Consider the following 17,653-nt stretch of genomic DNA (forward strand, 5'->3'; position numbering starts at 1 on the left):
TTAGATCTTGGCCCAATTCTTTCTTTCCCCACTGTCTCCCCAGTTCCTCCACACACACACACACACACACACACACACACACACACACACACACTTTAAACATGGCTGAGAACATTCGGAAATTATTTTCTGAAGACTACAATTTCCAAAGTAAAACCCAGTGGATACCAGTCATCTCAGAATATCTCAAGATTGGAAGGAAACTCAACACCACCTACTCCAACCATCTTAAATCACTTCTATAATATTCTAGCCAGTTTTCTAGCCTGGACTTAGATATCTTTTCTGTTGGAGAACTATCTCCCACGGTAATCCACACTCTTTGGATGGCTCTATGCTTAGAAAGTTCTTCATTATGCACAGATGAAATAGCCCCTACAGTTTTCAACCACTGGTCCTAGACCAGCTCTCCACAGCCATCTAAGATGAATCTACTAGGCCATTCCCACAGTGTCTCCGGAGGAGGGGTTGGTAGGGCCACCATGTGATACTACCACACACATTAGAAAAAGAAGCACACTCCTCATCTGCTGGGAAATTGTCATGAAAAGATAGAATAAATGTACAAAGTTTATGATGCGAGTGAGGTTTCGGGGAGAAGCACAGGAAGCTAGCCTGGCTACATTTAACTTTGATTTAGACCTCATAAACGTCCCAGGTACGATCATGATTCCCACAAGGGCAGTGAATAAGGTGGTGAGTGCGGACAGCATCTGCCTCCTTGGCTTCACCTGGAGAGAAGTTTCCAGCCCAAGGAAAGGGCCCTGTGGAAGAGTGTGAGTAACTTCTGTCAAGGCAGCCTGCCGCCTCTGTCTTAGGCTCAGTTGTTTCCAGGGGAGGCTGGCCCCCAGCACTGCAGCTCTAAGAACACACCTGAGGTGGACCAAACTGTTTAACGACTGACTGAAGGATGGGAAATTAAGTGGCTGGTGATCCAGCAGTTTCAGGAATAACTTTACCCCTGAAGGCGCTTCTTAATTAACTTCTTGGGGAATATCCCTCGCCTTTGAGGACCTGGTAAACGTCACGGACTGACACCCCATACGGTGTCACGGGTTAGCAGGTCACTCCAGAGAAGCCATGCTGCAGACTCCCACTCTACTGGCCATTCATCAAGGCTCTTTCTTAGCAGATGGTCCTGTCACTCTTGGGAGTACTGGTAGCTTCCTGGAGCTGAGCAAAACCCAGAGGCAGGAACCCACGAAGCTCTAGGCAGTGGGACAGGAGATACATAGCTTACTTAGATATATTTCCGCTTCTTATCAACAACAATTATTCCTGCAAGCTGCCTTTTTCCAGTGGAAACTCAGCCCTCAGCTTTGTCAACAAGATTTCTGGGTTGATTACTGTTCTTCAGGTAACAGGCAGGCCATGCCCTGTCCCCGCCGGAAAGCGTGGGCAGTGACAGTGGCCGGTGAAGCATAAGGAACCGGCCCATTTGTAGCTGCAGCCCAATCTCTCTGGTTTTACAGCAGAAGAAACTGAGGCCACCAGAGGGGAAGCGAGTTGTCAAAGGCCACACAAGGAGGGAGGATGTTTCTCCAACCCCACCCTGGCCAGGTCCCAAGACCTCTCATCACCAGCCCGAGCAGGTTCCCAGGGGAACAGAGTGAGGTGGGAGAGAAACAGGCCACGGGAGGGGGCATGAATTTCATTCTTCAGAGGAGGGGAGTTGTGGAGAGGCCACGAGGAGGCCCTGAGGCAGACTGCAGTGAGGCCACCCAGCACTGACTCCATCCTTACAAGCAATACAGAAAAACAAAGTGGTGGGTGAGGGGTACCCACTCTCTCCTTCCTGACCAACTCGGCTCCCACATCCGGCTTCTCTGGCCTGAAAAAATGGATGCGGACTCAAGACAGACCGGGACTATTTTAGAGGGAGGCAGGATACACCTGGCCTGGGTGTATCTCGCTCCTCTGGGTGGCTTTCCTGGGATACTAGGGTGGGAGTACTTCCCTGGGGCATCTGCCACAGGTGGAAGTTGATGGGACAGGAGGCTCTTTGTTCAGTGACTTGGAGACCAAGGAGTAGAAACTGAGGCAGCCCAAAGGGAAAGGACCAAGAATACAGGGAGAGCACATCTAGCCCTCCTCTGGGGACGCCTGAACCCCTGGGATTGCTGATGTAACGGATGGCCAAATGGGATTTTCCTTGATTTTCTAAAAAAAAAAAAAAAAAAGAAAATGGCCCCAGGACAACAGGAGAGAGCTTTCTCCCAAGCGATTCCCAAGGCCAGCTTTTAGTGCCCCATGACCCTCTCCCCAGCTTAAGCATCTTTCTGACTGCTGGTCCCCAGCCCAAGTTCATGTAGGCCCAGGTTTACGCCTGCTGGGATCGATGCAATGTCTGAATCCCTCAGCCTCTTCCTGCACTGTGGGAAAGGTAGTACCCAAGTCCCAGGTCCTGCCAACTCCAAGCGAGATATTCGGGATCCTTGGCCTCAGATCCCTTGCTCACCTCCACAATCACCTCGCCTGACACCCTTGGCTACCTGACTACTGTCCAGCTTCCCCCAGAACCCGTCCCTGTGTCCTCATCTACAAACAGGGACATGACAGTGCCCAGGTCACAGGTGGTCATGGGGACCAAGATCTCTGTGCAGCACTCGGCACAGGGCCCGGCACACTGGAGCGTTATATGTTCGCTCTCATTATTAGAGCGGTTACTGTTGTTAGTACAGTTGCGGAGAGTTCAGGGCCCAGAGATGTGCCGTGGAGGCCAGGAAGCCTGTTCTCCATCCCCGAGGCTCCACCCCAAACATTGCCCAGAGAGCCACATGTCTGCCGAACTGGGAGAAAACGGACGACCCCACCCATTGGCTGCGACTCCTAAAAATCCGGCTGCTTGGGGTAGGGAGAATGGATGGTTCTAATCTCTCCCTGACAAGCAGAGAAGCTGGGCTACACATCTGGACTTTTTCTCCACAAGGAAGATGAGGCCGTGATTCCCAAGGTGCCACCGATTGCTCACTGCTTCTGCTCATAGCGCGTCCTTTCCCTCTCTCACCCCATGAGTCTCTTTCCTACCTTCTCCGGCATCCAGGGCTTATAGGGCATCTGTTCTCCCCTTCGTGGGACCTTGCTCAGCAGCCCGGGGGCGCCCCCTTTCGGTTGTCAGGGCAGCGGCACTTCCTCGCCCCATTCACGGCCACCACAGCAGGCCTTGGAAGGCAGAGTGATGGGAAAGGCTGGCAGAGGCCAGGGGCCCGGAGCCGGGGGTGGGGCAGTAAGGGCTGCAGCCACCCTGGCTCTTGGCAGCCCTGGAAAGCCATTCACTTATCCTAGGATAGATTCTGAGGCCTGTGTCAGAATCCCTGAGGGATCCCAGGGTCCTCTGAGAGGGGTGGGGCTGGGGTAACTCTCTACCAGACGGCTCCAGTCCCATAAGGGGCTGATTTACCCAAAGGCATCCTGTCTCTCTTCTGCATTATTAGTGAAGAGGTGAACACTTCTCACGTATTCATGAGGCTTCTCAGGAAGAGGCCAAGTGGGGAGGCTCCCATTTACTTTAGAGGGTAGCAGCAGACACCCGCAAGCCGCTACTCAGTTCCTGTGTGAATGATTTCCCCAATAGAGCTTTTCCAGGGCTTCTGTTTGGTCAGAATTCCAGCCGTCCTGCTGTGCCGTGTAGATTTCTTCTTGGGGACCATACTGGAGGGCCGAGGAGGCCACAACATTTCTTCTTGGCCTCACACTGTGCTGGGTATTGGTTCTGGCCTCTGATGCCTTATCTACGATGGTGACCCCTGCCTGGTTTTAAGCACTGACTATGTGGCATGCTGTATGCTAGGACTCAGAGACACCATGGTGAGCCGCCCAGGGACCCGGCCCTCATGAAGCTTACAGTCTACTGAGGGAGACAAACAGGAATCTCCAACTCAGATCCGCACTGCAATACAGGTAGGCACAGGTGTGACAGGAGCACGTGGGAGAGCACCTGGCCTGGTCTTGGAGAGGGAGAGAGGCTCTTTAGAGGACGTCACTTCTCTGCACCTCAACTGAGACAGAAGGGACCATAGTTTAACATGGCAGTGGTGAGAAGGGTAAAGAGGGGTCCGGGCAGGTGATACCATGTGAGCAAAGGCTATGAGGCAAAAAGGAAAGAGCCGTTTGGAGGTGGAGAAACTAGCTCCATATGGCTGGAGAGAGAGAGGGGACGCAAGAAAGAAAGAAACCAACTGACCACACTCATTTCAGTCGGAAGTAAATTCCATTCTTTCCTCTACCGAGTGTACTTCTCGTAAACACACTGAGTCTTGAATACCAGGAATTTTAAATTACTGCAATGATATTTTGCAACCAAAGACTTTCAGACTCCATTCAGCTTCCCATTCCAACCAGAATTGACCTTGAGATTTGTGAAGGAAGTAAAAATGGGCCTCCTTCCCAACTGCTCACGGAGAAAGGTCCCCCCAGGTCAGGAAGGCAGTGGGCCTCTTCTACCGCACTGGTGCACACCACTTGTTCTCCTTTGGGGGGGGATGCTTTCCCCTGGGATTATTCCATCAGTAATTGAGTTGGAAAGGAGAGGTAGAGGAGAGAATTCTGGAAAATCCTGCCCAGCTAAATAGGAAAACATACTTTTTGTGAGAGAAAACCCAAAGAAAGAAAAAAAGATTCAACAAGGGCAGATGGAAGTTGTGAACAATTCAGTGGCACGTCCCCAGTCAATCCTTATTTGATGCGTCAATCTGTCCAGGGTGGCCAGATGCGGTTGCCGGGCACAGGGAGAGCTGCCTTACCACAGGACCCACAGCTCCCCACATTTGCGTCCGCCAGCGCGCTCAGCTTACTCCTCTCTCCCAGTCAACAAGGTCACTTCCCTGTTGCCAGGAATCCCTCTAAGGGCACCAACCACTATGGTCACGAACAACTTGCGCCATGGACATGTGTGGGAAGTCCGCTGCATGTGTGGGCACACGCCAGCCCCTACCCTGGGTCCAGACGTCCACGTTCACTGCTGGCCCATGACATGACACAAGCACAGCCTTCCCCTTAGAGCTATCATTGAAGATAACCCTCTTGTTTCAATGTTTCAGGCCAAACCGCTGGAAGATTCTTCCCTGGGGCCACAAAGTGGTAGGAAGTAGTGGCCTTTGTCCTAACCCATGAACCCTCTCCAAACTAAACCCTACCCATTGGCTATCTTCCTCTTCCTTGTTTTTCTTTGGTACCCAGGGGCAAAGATGGGACAGATTCGCTACACAGAGTGGCATTCAATGCTGCCTCAGGGTACAGGAGAAGCTGAGACCAGGTCTCCAACAATCCTCTCATAGGACTGTTGTATCCGCTGAGATTAAAAAAAAAAGCGTGTTAGGGCTTCCCTGGTGGCGCAGTGGTTGAGAGTCCTCCTGCCGATGCAGGGGACACGGGTTTGTGCCCCGGTCCGGGAAGATCCCACATGCCGTGGAGCGGCTGGGCCCGTGAGCCATGGCCGCTGAGCCTGCGCGTCCGGAGCCTGCGCTCCGCAACGGGAGAGGCCACAACAGTGAGAGGCCCGCGTAACGCAAAAAAAAAAAAAAAAAAAAAAAAGTGTGTTATAAAATTGCTATACTCCGTACCAATGTTAGTTATTAGTTTACCATTATTTTCCCAGGTATTTAAGAGGGGGAGGAGGTCTATACTCCAGAGCAACAACTTCTTTCCCTCCTTGGCTGTCTGCAGCCCCCAGCTGCCCACCTGGACCTCCACACCAGGTAACAGAATTTCCACTCCCTTCACTCAACACTCCTTCGGGCAGAGGCAAACATCCTTGGCTGTCTGCAGCCCCCCAGCTGCCCGCCTGGACCTCCACACCAGGTAACAGAATTTCCACTCCCTTCACTCAACACTCCTTCGGGCAGAGGCAAACATCCCTGGGGAAGGAATCTGATGGACCAGCTCAGGGCCTGCACTCAATCAAAGGAGCTGTGAGTGGACTGCACTCCAGCTGGCTGGGCAGGCTGCACACTGTCAGCTGGAGTGGCCGCTGGTCGGGCAGCCTGATGAGCAGCTTCCTAGGGAAGAAGGCCAGAGCTTGTGGCCATCGCAGCCCCTGGGGGAAGAGGTGGTACCCCTCCACCCACCGCCTCCCCTTTGCTCCTCGACTCACCACTTTTCCCAGTACTCCTCCTGTCCTGAAACACACTTCTGCAGCCAGGCTTTTCAGTAATCCAGGATTGACGTTTAACAGAGACAAAAATAATTCTCTTGAGTGAGCTATTTTCTGCCCAGCTTGGGGAATAATAGCTCAGGGTGACAGGCAGTCGGGGTGGGCGTGGAGAGGAGGCTGGCCATGGGCCACCCTTTGGTTTAGGGCCTTCCCCGTGCCCCACACCACACTCACCCTGGAGCGGGAATTTCAGGGAAGTGGAGACCTCAGGCAGGGGCTCCGGACTACCAGCTCTCCCCCCTACCCTCCCACCTGTGGATGCCAGGTGAAGGGTGAGGGCGGCAGGTATGGGAAGGCCTGCGGGAGCCAGGGGCTCCCCGCGCACCAGGTTTCAGTCCTCCCTGGCTATGGGTCTCTCATGGAATGGAAGGAAAAGAATTAAACATTGCTACTGTATCAAGCCTCCAAAAGGGAATTCTACACCCATTTGCCTATCACACAGGAATGTTGTATCAGCTGAGATAAAAAAAAAAGTGTGTTATAAAATTGTTATACTGCATACCAATGTTAGTTATCAGTTTACAATGATTTTCCCAGGTATTTAAGAGGGAGAGGGAGGCCTGTTCTCAGGCGTAAAGGGGAAAGCTGTGAAAAAACATTCTGAAGTATAACATGGACCGTGATCCCGTCTCTGACAGCATGAGGTCCTCACAGCCCGGGAGAGCCCACAGTGCCGTGAGGGTTTCAGACCCGGCCTGATAAGCGTCATTCATTGCCTACCGAGCCCAATCCGAAAATGTCACTTTTTTTTGAGGGGGGGGCGGGGGCTAGAGACCCTTTCTTTGACTGTTAGTTTCCTTTTGATTTTTCTACATCGGACCTTCCTTCTAATATCTATAGGGAAATATCTGACTGGGAAGACACAGTAGAGGAGGAAGGAGGAAGGAAGGAAGGAGGGAGGGAGAGAGAAAGATGAGGAGGAAAGGGGAGGATTTATTTTTTATCATCAGACTGAAAGATTTCATTATAACTCTCTAGAAAGAAACACTCTGCATTGTAAAGTGTTATCACACGATGGGAGGGGTACCCAGGGAGAGGAATCATTCATGCCTTTAGTAAGGAATTCTATATACACTAGGGCTTTCCTGGTCCCTCTCCAGGTAACAGTCATCTCTTAAAGGAACGAAACTACCAGAGGACACACAGGAGGCCTACAGGCTAAACCTGACCATGAATGAGTTCTGTCTGTCACACCCCTACCCATCACCACCAGTGATTATACCTTTTTGAATTGGCTGTCAGTGTTTCCAAAAAAGAGAGAGATTTGACTTTTGGAAAAAACCTGGATGTCCCGCTTCCTATTAAAAATATTGTATAATCTGGCCACACTGTGCTGCAGTTCCAGTGGCCACCCTGCTGGCCTGAGGCGGGGCTGTCCCTCTAGAGCAGGCCTGTGCCATCCCACCAGGGTTTGCACTCACTGTTACCTACCTGGCCCTCGTTCCCGGAACAAGCCCCCAGCTTCAGCCGAGCTCTGTGATGAGGGAGACACTTGAGAGAAGAGGCTCTGGAGGCAGCCTGCCAGGGTGCCAACCCTGCCTTCCCTCCCTGCCAGAGGTGTGACCAGAACCAATGACCTGAGCTCTCTACGCTTCCGTTCCCTCGCCTGTCAAATGAGAAAAATAACAATACCTACCTCATTCATCTGAGGATTAAATGAGATAATGTATGTAAAGTGCTCAGCACAGGGCCTGGTGCATGGCACCTGCTCAGTGTTAGCGCTTGTTACTATGCACAGTTGGTTCAATTCATCTGAGCTGCAGTCCAGATTTTTAAGGATGTTTTAGTCACACGAAGCGATTGCCCTCCAACTCTCTTTTCTAGCTTAGGGGACCCGGTCTACCTAAAAAACAACCCAATAGACATCTACTGAGCATATCCATGATGAGTTAGGTATTGTGTGGAGTGGTGACACCTCAGAGACGGGGTTCAGAGCAGTTCTCAGGGGCTCACAGCACAGTGGGGGAAATGGACAACTGGACAGTCACAGCCTTGCTCCCTCCAAGTCCTGCCCAACCACCGGGGAGCCTGGCATTCAAGGAGAAACTGGGGTGCATCTGACCCTTCTCCTAGGCTCCAAACACTCCCAGAGCCTCCCTTAGGAGACTCTCAAGGGCGAATCAACTCCATGTCATTTCTAGTTTCTCAGGCTGCATATTTGAGTTCTTCCACTGCACCCAGGTTAAAATAATTCCATTTTAACCAAGTCATTCCGATCTTAGATGGCGTTCATTATAATGGAATTTTACCTGAGGCAGCCCATCCCCCAATTCTCAACATCATGGCACCCAAGAAGTTGGCAAGCTTGCGAAATAGGCTGGGCAGAAGTAACTTCCCTCTTCTGGCACAAGTCCGGAAATTCAGAGACTTTTGGAACAAAGAACTCTGCCCTGAAGGTGTTTTCCAGCATCATCCTGGCCAGCCTGGAACCGTCCCATTCCCCCTCCACTGGCACCAACTGCTGCCTCTTTTTCCAGCCCTCTTCAGACAGGAAGGGGTTGGGGAGCTGAAGGACCAGGACACAGGGCAGGACAGGCAGTGGCAGGCGAAGAAGGACCCCACATCGGGTCTTAGAAAGACCTGAATTTAAGTTCTGGTTCTGACTTGGGAGCTCGATGGCTTTGGGCAAGAAATTTAGCCTCTTAACTTGTTCAAACTCAGTTTCCTCTTCTGTAAAGTGGGGATAACAATATTACCTCCCTCATAGGATTATTGAGAGGCGTATATGAGAAGATGCACGAAAAACATTTAACCCGGTGCCTGGAACATATTAAGTTATAGTAACCTTTTGGTTTATTATGATTATCAGCTATTATATGATATGCGAGCTTCAAAAGGGTCAAAGGTTGGTACAGAGAGAGACACTGGGGCAGAGTTGGGGGTAGAAGTGGCTGAAGGATAGGTGAGGCCCTGCCGCTGAGCCCAGCATGGGCCTGGTCACCAAGATAAGGCCCAGGGCAGAGGCGCTCGCCTGCCCGTGGAGCTGACAGGCACAGACTCGATGGGTAATTACGGGATTGTGGGCTGGGGTGGCCCATGCGACTGCCCGACCAGCCACATTCTTTTGTCCCGTGGGTGGTTGGGTGGGTGGGCAGCTGGCTGCTTATCCGGCTTCCAGGACACTGAGTATATCTAACACCTCTCAAACCGGTACCCTCCACCCCCGGGCAGAGTGTTCAACTCTTGGAAGGGGATTCTCTGTGGGCATTCACCTCCTCCTGTGGCCGCAGTTGGTGCCAGTGGAGGGGGAATGGGATGGTTCCAGGCTGGCCAGGATGATGCTGGAAAACGCCTTCGGGGCAGAGGTCTTTGCTCCAAAAGGCTCTGAATTTCCAAACTTCTGCCAGAGGTGGGAAGTTACTTCTGCCCAGCCTATTCGGCACCTCCTCTGTTCTCTTCACCCCATCTTCCAGACGCCCCCTGCTCTCCAACCAGACAAGCCAGAGGGTCAAATTTCAAGGCCAGACTCTGAACAATTGGTCAGTGGAGACTACTAACCTCGGTTCACCTCACCCGGAGCTTCAAATGATCAAGAAGCCCAAGACAGACATAAATCCCATTCCTGTCCCCAGCCCCAGCACTCTAGTTAGCACTAGCTAACACATACATGTGTGTGTGTGTGAACACATACACGTGTTAACACATACATGTGTTAACTAACTAGCACATACCTGATTCTGATACTTGCATATCTTGTTCTTAAAATCAATGCTCAGGGAAAATATACATCCCTCCCAATCCATTTGGCAAAAATGCAATTCAGTGGGTATTAATTGAGCACCTGGTATGTTCTCAGCCCTGACATCAGCCTCTCGGTTGAACTGAACAGAACAGCAAGTGTTGGGAAGGATGCAGAGCCACGGGATCCCTCACCCACTGTCGGTGGAAGCCCGGTGAGGAAGGGCTTCAGCCGCACCTGGGGACCCTGCAAAGGGCCTCAGAGTCAGGCTGTGGCATTTACGGGGCCACCTGTGCACCACACATCAGCCAGAAACCAGGTCCTGAGGTTAAGAATGATACACTTATTATAGCCGAAAGAGACTTTAGAAGCTCATCTAGGGCTTCCCTGGTGGCGCAGTGGTTGAGAGTCCGCCTGTCGATGCAGGGGACACGGGCTCGTGCCCCGGTCCGGGAAGATCCCACATGCCGTGGAGCGGCTGGGCCCGTGAGCCATGGCTGCTGAGCCGGTGCTCCGCAACGGGAAAGACCACAGCAGTGAGAGGCCCGCGTACCGAGAAAAAAAAAAAAAAGAAACTCATCTAGTACAACTTTTTCATTTTAGAAATGAAGTCTATACCAGGTGTTAAAAAGGATGGGGAACATGGGAACTTTTATCTTAAAGGAGTGTTTACTTAAAGGAGTGTTTTTGGCACAGTCACAGTGGAAGACATGTAGAGTAATGCCAAACGGAATTCCGTGTGACCCATCAACTCCATTCCTAGGTATGTGCCCTAGAGAAAAGGCTACACATGCACCAGAAGACAAGCACAACATCTTCCCAGCAGTATTAGCTTATCATGATAGCCCCAAACCGGAAACAGCCCAGATGTTCATCAGCAAGAGGAAGGGTGCACAAATTGTGGCATATTCTTACGGAATTCGACACTGCACTGAAAACTAAGCAATACAGCTTGTGCTTCGAAGCAGATGAATCTCAGAAACATGCTATTGAGTGAAAAAAGTGCATCGCAGACAACACACGTGTAGGTAGACTCCAAAGACGTAAAACTAAACAATACACTGTTTTGTAAAGCATACAGAGATGATAACTTGCAAAGAAAAGCAAGGCAATATTAACTAAAATTCATGATATTAGTTACAGTGTGGTGGAGAGTGAGGAAGGGGATGCAACTGGGAAGAGGAAAGGGGGCTTTTAAGCTTCTGTAAACGTTCCACTCCGAACTTAGGTGGTGGGTCAGGATATATTACACCACTCTTTAATGTATACATAGGCCTATTGTGTACTCTTGTGTGTATGATGTATTTCACAGTTTAAAAAAATAGAGTCTTGGAGAAGCTAAACGAGTTTTCCAAGCTCATCAGCTAACAAATAACAGAAAGAGAAATCAATTTACTGAATTTGAGTTTAGCCATTCCTGGCTTCTAAAAGGACCTCTCAGAAATGATAAGTTTCTGGTCTACGAAATTTGAAAACAATTGAAAGAGTCTTTTCTTTTCACTGTTAAATTCCCAGTGTCTTGAATAGAACCTGACACACAGTAGGTGCTCAGCGCCTATCTAGTGAATGACTGTCTGCACAAGCTCTTCCAGGGCTTACATCGTACCAGGCGCTCCACTTGTATCATCTCTAATCCTCACACAACACTGCAAGGGAGTTATTCTTATCCCAGTTTACAGATAAGGAAACTGAGATTCAGAGAGATTAAGAAACATGCCCAAGGTCACGAGCTACAAAGTGACAAAGCCAGAATTTAAACCTTACAAAGTGACACACAAAGCCAGAATTTAAACCTAAGTGTGTCTAACTCAAAACCAGCGTTTCTCCCATTCTGCAAGGCGGCTAGCACAGCTCCTAATAGCACTCTCTAAAATTTCAGTCATTTACCAAGAAACCCTGGGAACCCCAGCTGAGGGGTTGGCTCAGTGTTTTCTCCTCCTTCTACGTGTCTCCAGGCTCTGGCTCTGGCGCTTAGAGTGGTTTGTACAGCCAGGCCCATCACCGGCACACAGCGGAGAGCTGTGGTCATGGGTTCACTTTACAGCACGGTGCAGGTTACTGCATCTCTTTAAACCTGCGTTTCCCATATGCATGCTGGAGAGAACACTAGTAACTTACTCCCAAGGAAAGCTGGGAAGATTAAAGGAGACAAGGAAAGTGATCAGCACAGTGCCTGGCAGAGGCCGTCAGGTGAGGCTGGAGTCTGTTTCTCTTTCCAGGTGGGTAGGTTGGGGAGTGTTCCTTAAGGGGTAGCCAGGAGAGGAAGAGGTAAACAAGGTGAGAATAGCTCCCAGTTGGACGGTGGGACAATGGCCTTTTCTTCCTTGGTGCAATTAGCACATAGAAGGTCATCAATGATGTGGTCTGTTTGAAACTGAGAGTTTCTTATTCGCCTTCCAGACCTCCCAAGTCTTCTTTGATCCCTGCAATCTCTGCGGTACGCGGGCCTCTCACTGTTGTGGCCTCTCCCGTTGCGGAGCACAGGCTCCAGACGCGCAGGCTCAGCGGCCATGGCTCACGGGCCCAGCTGCTCCGTGGCATGTGGGATCTTCCCGGAATGGGGCATGAACCCGTGTCCCCTGCATCAGCAGGCGGACTCTCAACCGCTGCGCCACCAGGGAAGCCCTTGTCTGCTGTTTTTACCCAAGTGAGGTACCCAAGACTGCCAGAGAGGCACCGAGGCCTGAGGGTGTGGCAGAGGGAGTCTCCTCTGAGAGGCCACTGTCCCCAGAGTAACCTTTGGACAAACTGAACTTGCTCCCAGGTCAATTCATTCAAACTGCTACGTAATCTAAGCCTGCTGCTCAGGGACATTTCTGCAGGCCTATTATGTGTAAGGAGGCCCTGAATGCTTGCGGCCGCCTGGTAAGGGCAGAGGTGGCAGGGTCCCCTGAGGTTAAGATAGACCCAGTGTGAGTCCTGACGCTCCCTCTCACCAGCTGTGTCACCTTGGCACATGGCTCTACCTCCCCAATCCTCGGTTTCCCCAGTTTTGTAAAACAAACATGGTGGTGGTTCTCATCTCACAAGCCGTGACAGCCCTGGGGGGCAGTGCACGCGGCGTCTGGGGCCCAGCACCTGGTACCACTGGGCTGAGTGCTCAGTAAGCAGCTGTTCCTGGAGCTACAACTCCAGTGCCAGCAGGTGGCACACACTGGATGTGTCACCAGCTAAGCTTTGGGCCTCATGGGTGCCTCCCAGGGCCTAGAATATCACACTTCGCATAACACCTCAAAGCTTCAACCTGTCATCAGAAGGCCAATGAGAGGCAGCAGCTTCCCAGGAACCGGCTGCTGGGTCCTGCCCAAACTCCACTTTCTCACTGGTGCAGCTGCCTACACCATGCTCAGGACCAGGCCCCTGCCCTGTGCAGAAGGGGGACTTTGTGTGGCAAAGACTGTGGAATAGACAGCTTGGTCTATTCCTTGGCACGGGACCTGTCGGGCAGGTTTGCGAAGGTATGACACACACTCAGACTCCCCGAGCGTCTGTTCCTTCTGCCTTTGCCATTTACCTACCGGCCTGCCACCCCTGCCACCCCTGAAGCTCTCTCCTCTCCCCTCCCCATAAGTTGCTTCAAAGGGTGGGACTTCCCAAGAGGTCTTCACCTGCCGTTTTCATTTGTCGGTGATGAGAACGACTGCCTTCCTGCCACAGTGGACAGAGTCACTACACAGTCATCAAGGAGGCTCCACCCCCATGGCCGGCGCCCCGTCTCTCATGCTGAACCTCTGGGGACTCTCCAGGGAACCCGCCCTGAGCATCTGGGCCGCAAGGACCAAGGAGGGAAGGCAGTTTCTCTTCCACATGTCTCCACAGCAGGCTGCAGTCACCCGCCGCCACCAACGCCTCTAGTCGGGGTTGAGAAGAGTCTGTCCCTCCCCTGGACCATTTCCCCAGTCGTCAGACAAGCCAAGAGTCAAGCTCCAGTGTCCAGGGGACCTGGCTCCCTCCCCTGCTATGCAGCTGCTCTCAGCCCTGACCTCCACTTTGCTTAGCATTTCCCCAGAACCTGATCACAAGTGACCTGTGCCCTTTATCCACATGGGCAAGGTTTGACTACCCTACCCTTCCTGGTTGTCTACACGCTTTAAGGCTGAGTTTCCCGCGGGACAGTGGGGCCCCCGGAGGTCTGGGAAGATGGATGGACAGAATGAAGAGACTAAAGGTTTGGGGGAAGAGAGAAGAGGAAGCGTGAGGCTGAGTCTTGGCTTTAGTATAAATCCCAGTTCCCCAGGGGCACCTGAAGGCGAGTTGGCAGGCCTTCCTGTCCCTGTCTGAGGTAGGGGTGGGGCAGGAGAACCAAAGGTGAGGCCACTCACAAGTCAAGGGTGAAGGGAAGTCGCAGGCAAGGGGAAGGGAGTGAACACTAGGCTAGTCCAGAGAGAGGGTGGCCAAGAGCAGTGCTGCCCTCAGGGAGAGACTGCAATTAGCGATGACACCACAGAGCAGGCTACCCCCATCTTCCCCTCATCATTAAGCACCACCCCCATCTTCTCCTCATTAAACCCACACCCACCCATCTTCCCCTTATCGCCGTGACCTCCGCTGGGTCTGGGGTGGGGTTTGCTAGAATGCCTCAATGTTCCAATTTGTCCTGAACAGCTTGGGTTTAATTATTCATCACACCCCTTTCACTCTCAGAAGTCTCCCAGTTTGGGCAATAAATTATACAGTCACTCTCTCTAGCACATCCAAGAGGGCACTGAGACGGGAGACAGACAATGGGGAACCGGAGAAAAGCGTAACTAGAAGCAAGACCTTAGTGGTCCAGAGCTACAGCCAGGCTGGCTCCTGTCCAGCTGGACCCCCTGAGAACTGGACTGTAGTGGAAGAAGATACCGCCAGCCACTGCCCAGCCTGAGCTCAGACCGTCTAGGAAGAAGAGGCCCGGTCTGGTGGGCTCTGTTCCCTGTTATCCCTCAGAGGGCCTAGTACCATGCTGGGCACACAAGAGGCTCTTAAGAAAATCTTGTCATTTCCTTACTTCTCTTTACCTGCATCCAAACCAGACGTAAACAGTAATAAATGGAGAGCTGGAGCTCCTATAGCTCATCCTGTCCAGCAACACACTGGAGTGCCATCCTAGCTCAGACCTCCAGGTGCTCATGACTCTGGCTCTCCGGCCACTAGAGCCCACCTGCTGGATGTAAGCACCGGCCAGTTTCTTGCAGAGAAACTCTGGCTCTCAGGCAGGATGACCTCTTCCTCCTCAGGATGTGGGGTAAAGAAATGCACAACCGCAAGTCCTTCTCCTGTCTTGGATAACCACTTGGTCTGGCCCACTAGACCCCAGGCCTTCCTCCAACTGTGAAAGACATTGGCTTTAACATCGGCTATATGTTCTGGGAGCGGATGGTGTGGGTCCAAGAGGTCCTCCTGGTGCTTCCTCTGGGACTCGGTGCCCAAAGGAGATCAGTTCTGAGGTCGAATAGGGAAAGAAGACCGAGAAACCATAAACACAAGTAACTAGGGCACCTCAAACAGCATCAGACCTTCCACAGTATTTATACGAATAGAGTGTGATTGTCTTGGCTGTGAGTGGCGAGGAAAGCTCCCTAGCCCTAACCCTCTTCTTTCCCGCCTTCCTTATCCCACTCTCCTCTTTTCTCATCCTTTTTCTCTTCCCCCCTTTCTTATCCATTACCCTGGAAAGGGTCCAAGTCATGGCTGATGAGGGACAGCCAAACTGAAGTCATGGGACCCAGCCAGAGCACAGACTGTGAATTCCCCAGCTGTTTGCAGTTTGAGTCAGCCCCCCAGCCTGCTTGTGGGTTGTCTTCAAATGGGTCCAGAGAGGCCACTGAGTGGGGGCCAAATGCGGCCCCTACTTCTGCTCAAGGATCTGAAACACCCAAAGCAAAAGCCAGAGAGAAATCTGCAGTCTTAATAGCCTCCTGGTCTGGCTGCGTACAATCCTGACACCATTCCAGAAGGACTCACCATCCCCTCCAGCACTTGGACAGGGATGGGATGAGGAAGATCCCCCCAAAACACAGCCCTCTTGGTTCGTAAAGTTGAGGCTCCAGTGTCCAGGTAATCCATTTCCACCTCAGCAAACCACCCCCACTTCCCAGCCCGACTTAAAACCTTTGCCAGCACCACGGCTTCCCTTATCCCAGAGTCTTTCCCAATCCCTTGTGCATGCCCACCTCCCTAACACACATAGGCAGCTAACAAGATCACTAGGCAGAAATGGCATATGAGGGGCTGGAAAATTCTGCCGTGCTGGGATGCACCTCCTGATCCCAGGAGAATAAGAGATGTGGATTTACCACAAAGCCACAATCCCTTCCCAGTCAACCCATTCTGGAGTCATACCATAGCCATCCCATAATTATTGCTGTGCAGAGTGTCCCCTTCAGGAGTGGCCACCACCGGCCATGAGGAAGCCGCCTTCCAGCAGGGAGCTGGTGCAGAGCTGAACTCTGCCCAGGAGAGCTTTTGCAATGCTCGGAAAATGCCTGCCCAACTGCTTGCCTGGGCTCTGGCCCCTCTGGCTGCTGAGCCCAGACAGGAGGTTGACTCACTCACCGCATGGAGAAGGAGGAAGAGGAGGAGAAGATGAGGGAAGGGCCTGGGTTCAGAGACCCAGGGCTCTCCCAGCCCAGGCAGCCTAGGTCTCAGCCTCAGTGGTCCATGGGGGGAGGGGGTCCATGTCAAACTGCTCCCCGGAGACCATAGGATGTTCCCTCCTAGATACTTCCCCTGAAATCCTCTTCATCCACCACCCACAGATGTGGGACTCCTCACTCCCCCAATAGAAGCTACTCCTTGAGCCCCCTACTCGATTAGATGCTTGCCCCTGAATTCCTGTGGACATCTATGGATGGACTTTCCTGAGAAAATAAGTCCAGTGCACTGGATCAGCCAGGTCTAAAATAATTGGTGGCTTAAAAAAAAAAAAAGCGAGAAAAGAAAAGGAAAGGACAAAAAAACCTCTACTTAAAAGATCCAATTCCGTCATCGCAGGTAACCATGCGTGGGTCCTATAAGATAGCAAGGCTATACACACTCCATCCCCAGAAGACCTCAGCACCCTACAGAGCCCATCCCTCCCTTTCTTATTCCTCCAGTCCATGCCGAGGCGGCCCGACAGAGGAAGGAAACAAATGTTTCTTGTTGCCCAAGTGCCGAGCACCCTGCTGGAGGACCGTTTCTGTGATCCGCTGCCTGAGCCCCGAGGAGGTCGCTGCTCCCCTCTCCAGCCTGGCACGAACTTCAGCTTTCTCTCAGACCTCAGGGTCCCCTTAGTGCCCCAGCCTCAAGGCACGACAGCCCAGATCTCGGTCGCCAAGTTCGCCCAGACTCTAGTGCTTGCACACGGGCACTCAGACCCGGTACCCCCGACGCCCCCACCCGGCGCCTAATCCCGATACTGGGGCCCCCTCTCCTCGCCGGTCCCGGGTCCGCACCTGGTACTGCGTGTGGGCACGCTGCTCCGCGCTCCCGGCGCCTGGGGATCGGCGGCTGCCTTTTGACAAGCAGAGACAGCCCAGCTCCTGGCCCCGCCCCTCGCAAGGCCCCGCCCCACCCCGCCCCTGGGCCCCGCCCCGCCCCGCCCCTGGGCCCCGCCCACAGATCTAGTCCTCTCTTGCCCAGCGCTCCAACTGCGCTGCAACCATCTTGACTTAGAATCAACCACGGCACTGTCTTCTGGGAGACTCTGCCCAGTCCTCCAAGGCTGCCGTCCACGGGGCAAGGCAAACTCTGCCCTCCGTGCGTGAGAGCTTTCGATGGTTATGTGTGTGCAGATCCACGATTTTGCCTGCGATAATCCGTGATGCCTCCCCTCTCCCCCCACCGCAGTGGTTCTACCCAGC

At 52.5% G+C, this 17,653-nt stretch overlaps 1 protein-coding gene across 2 annotated transcripts in view; it reads right to left on the bottom strand.

Moving 5' to 3' along the window:
• Window positions 1-17,314, bottom strand: part of VDR (vitamin D receptor) — a 55,861-nt gene extending 38,547 nt beyond the window's left edge. Inside the window, exon 1 of one of the 2 annotated variants that reach the window (XM_033436471.2) lies at window positions 17,246-17,314. The gene's annotated coding sequence lies outside the window, so the exon portion shown is untranslated. The remainder of the gene's footprint in view (window positions 1-17,245) is intronic. The other variant, XM_033436469.2, reaches the window with a different exon arrangement.
• Window positions 17,315-17,653: the final 339 nt, after the last annotated feature.

This window comes from Orcinus orca, chromosome 11, assembly GCF_937001465.1.
Source record: "Orcinus orca chromosome 11, mOrcOrc1.1, whole genome shotgun sequence".
In the NCBI taxonomy this organism is placed as follows: Eukaryota; Metazoa; Chordata; class Mammalia; order Artiodactyla; family Delphinidae; genus Orcinus; species Orcinus orca.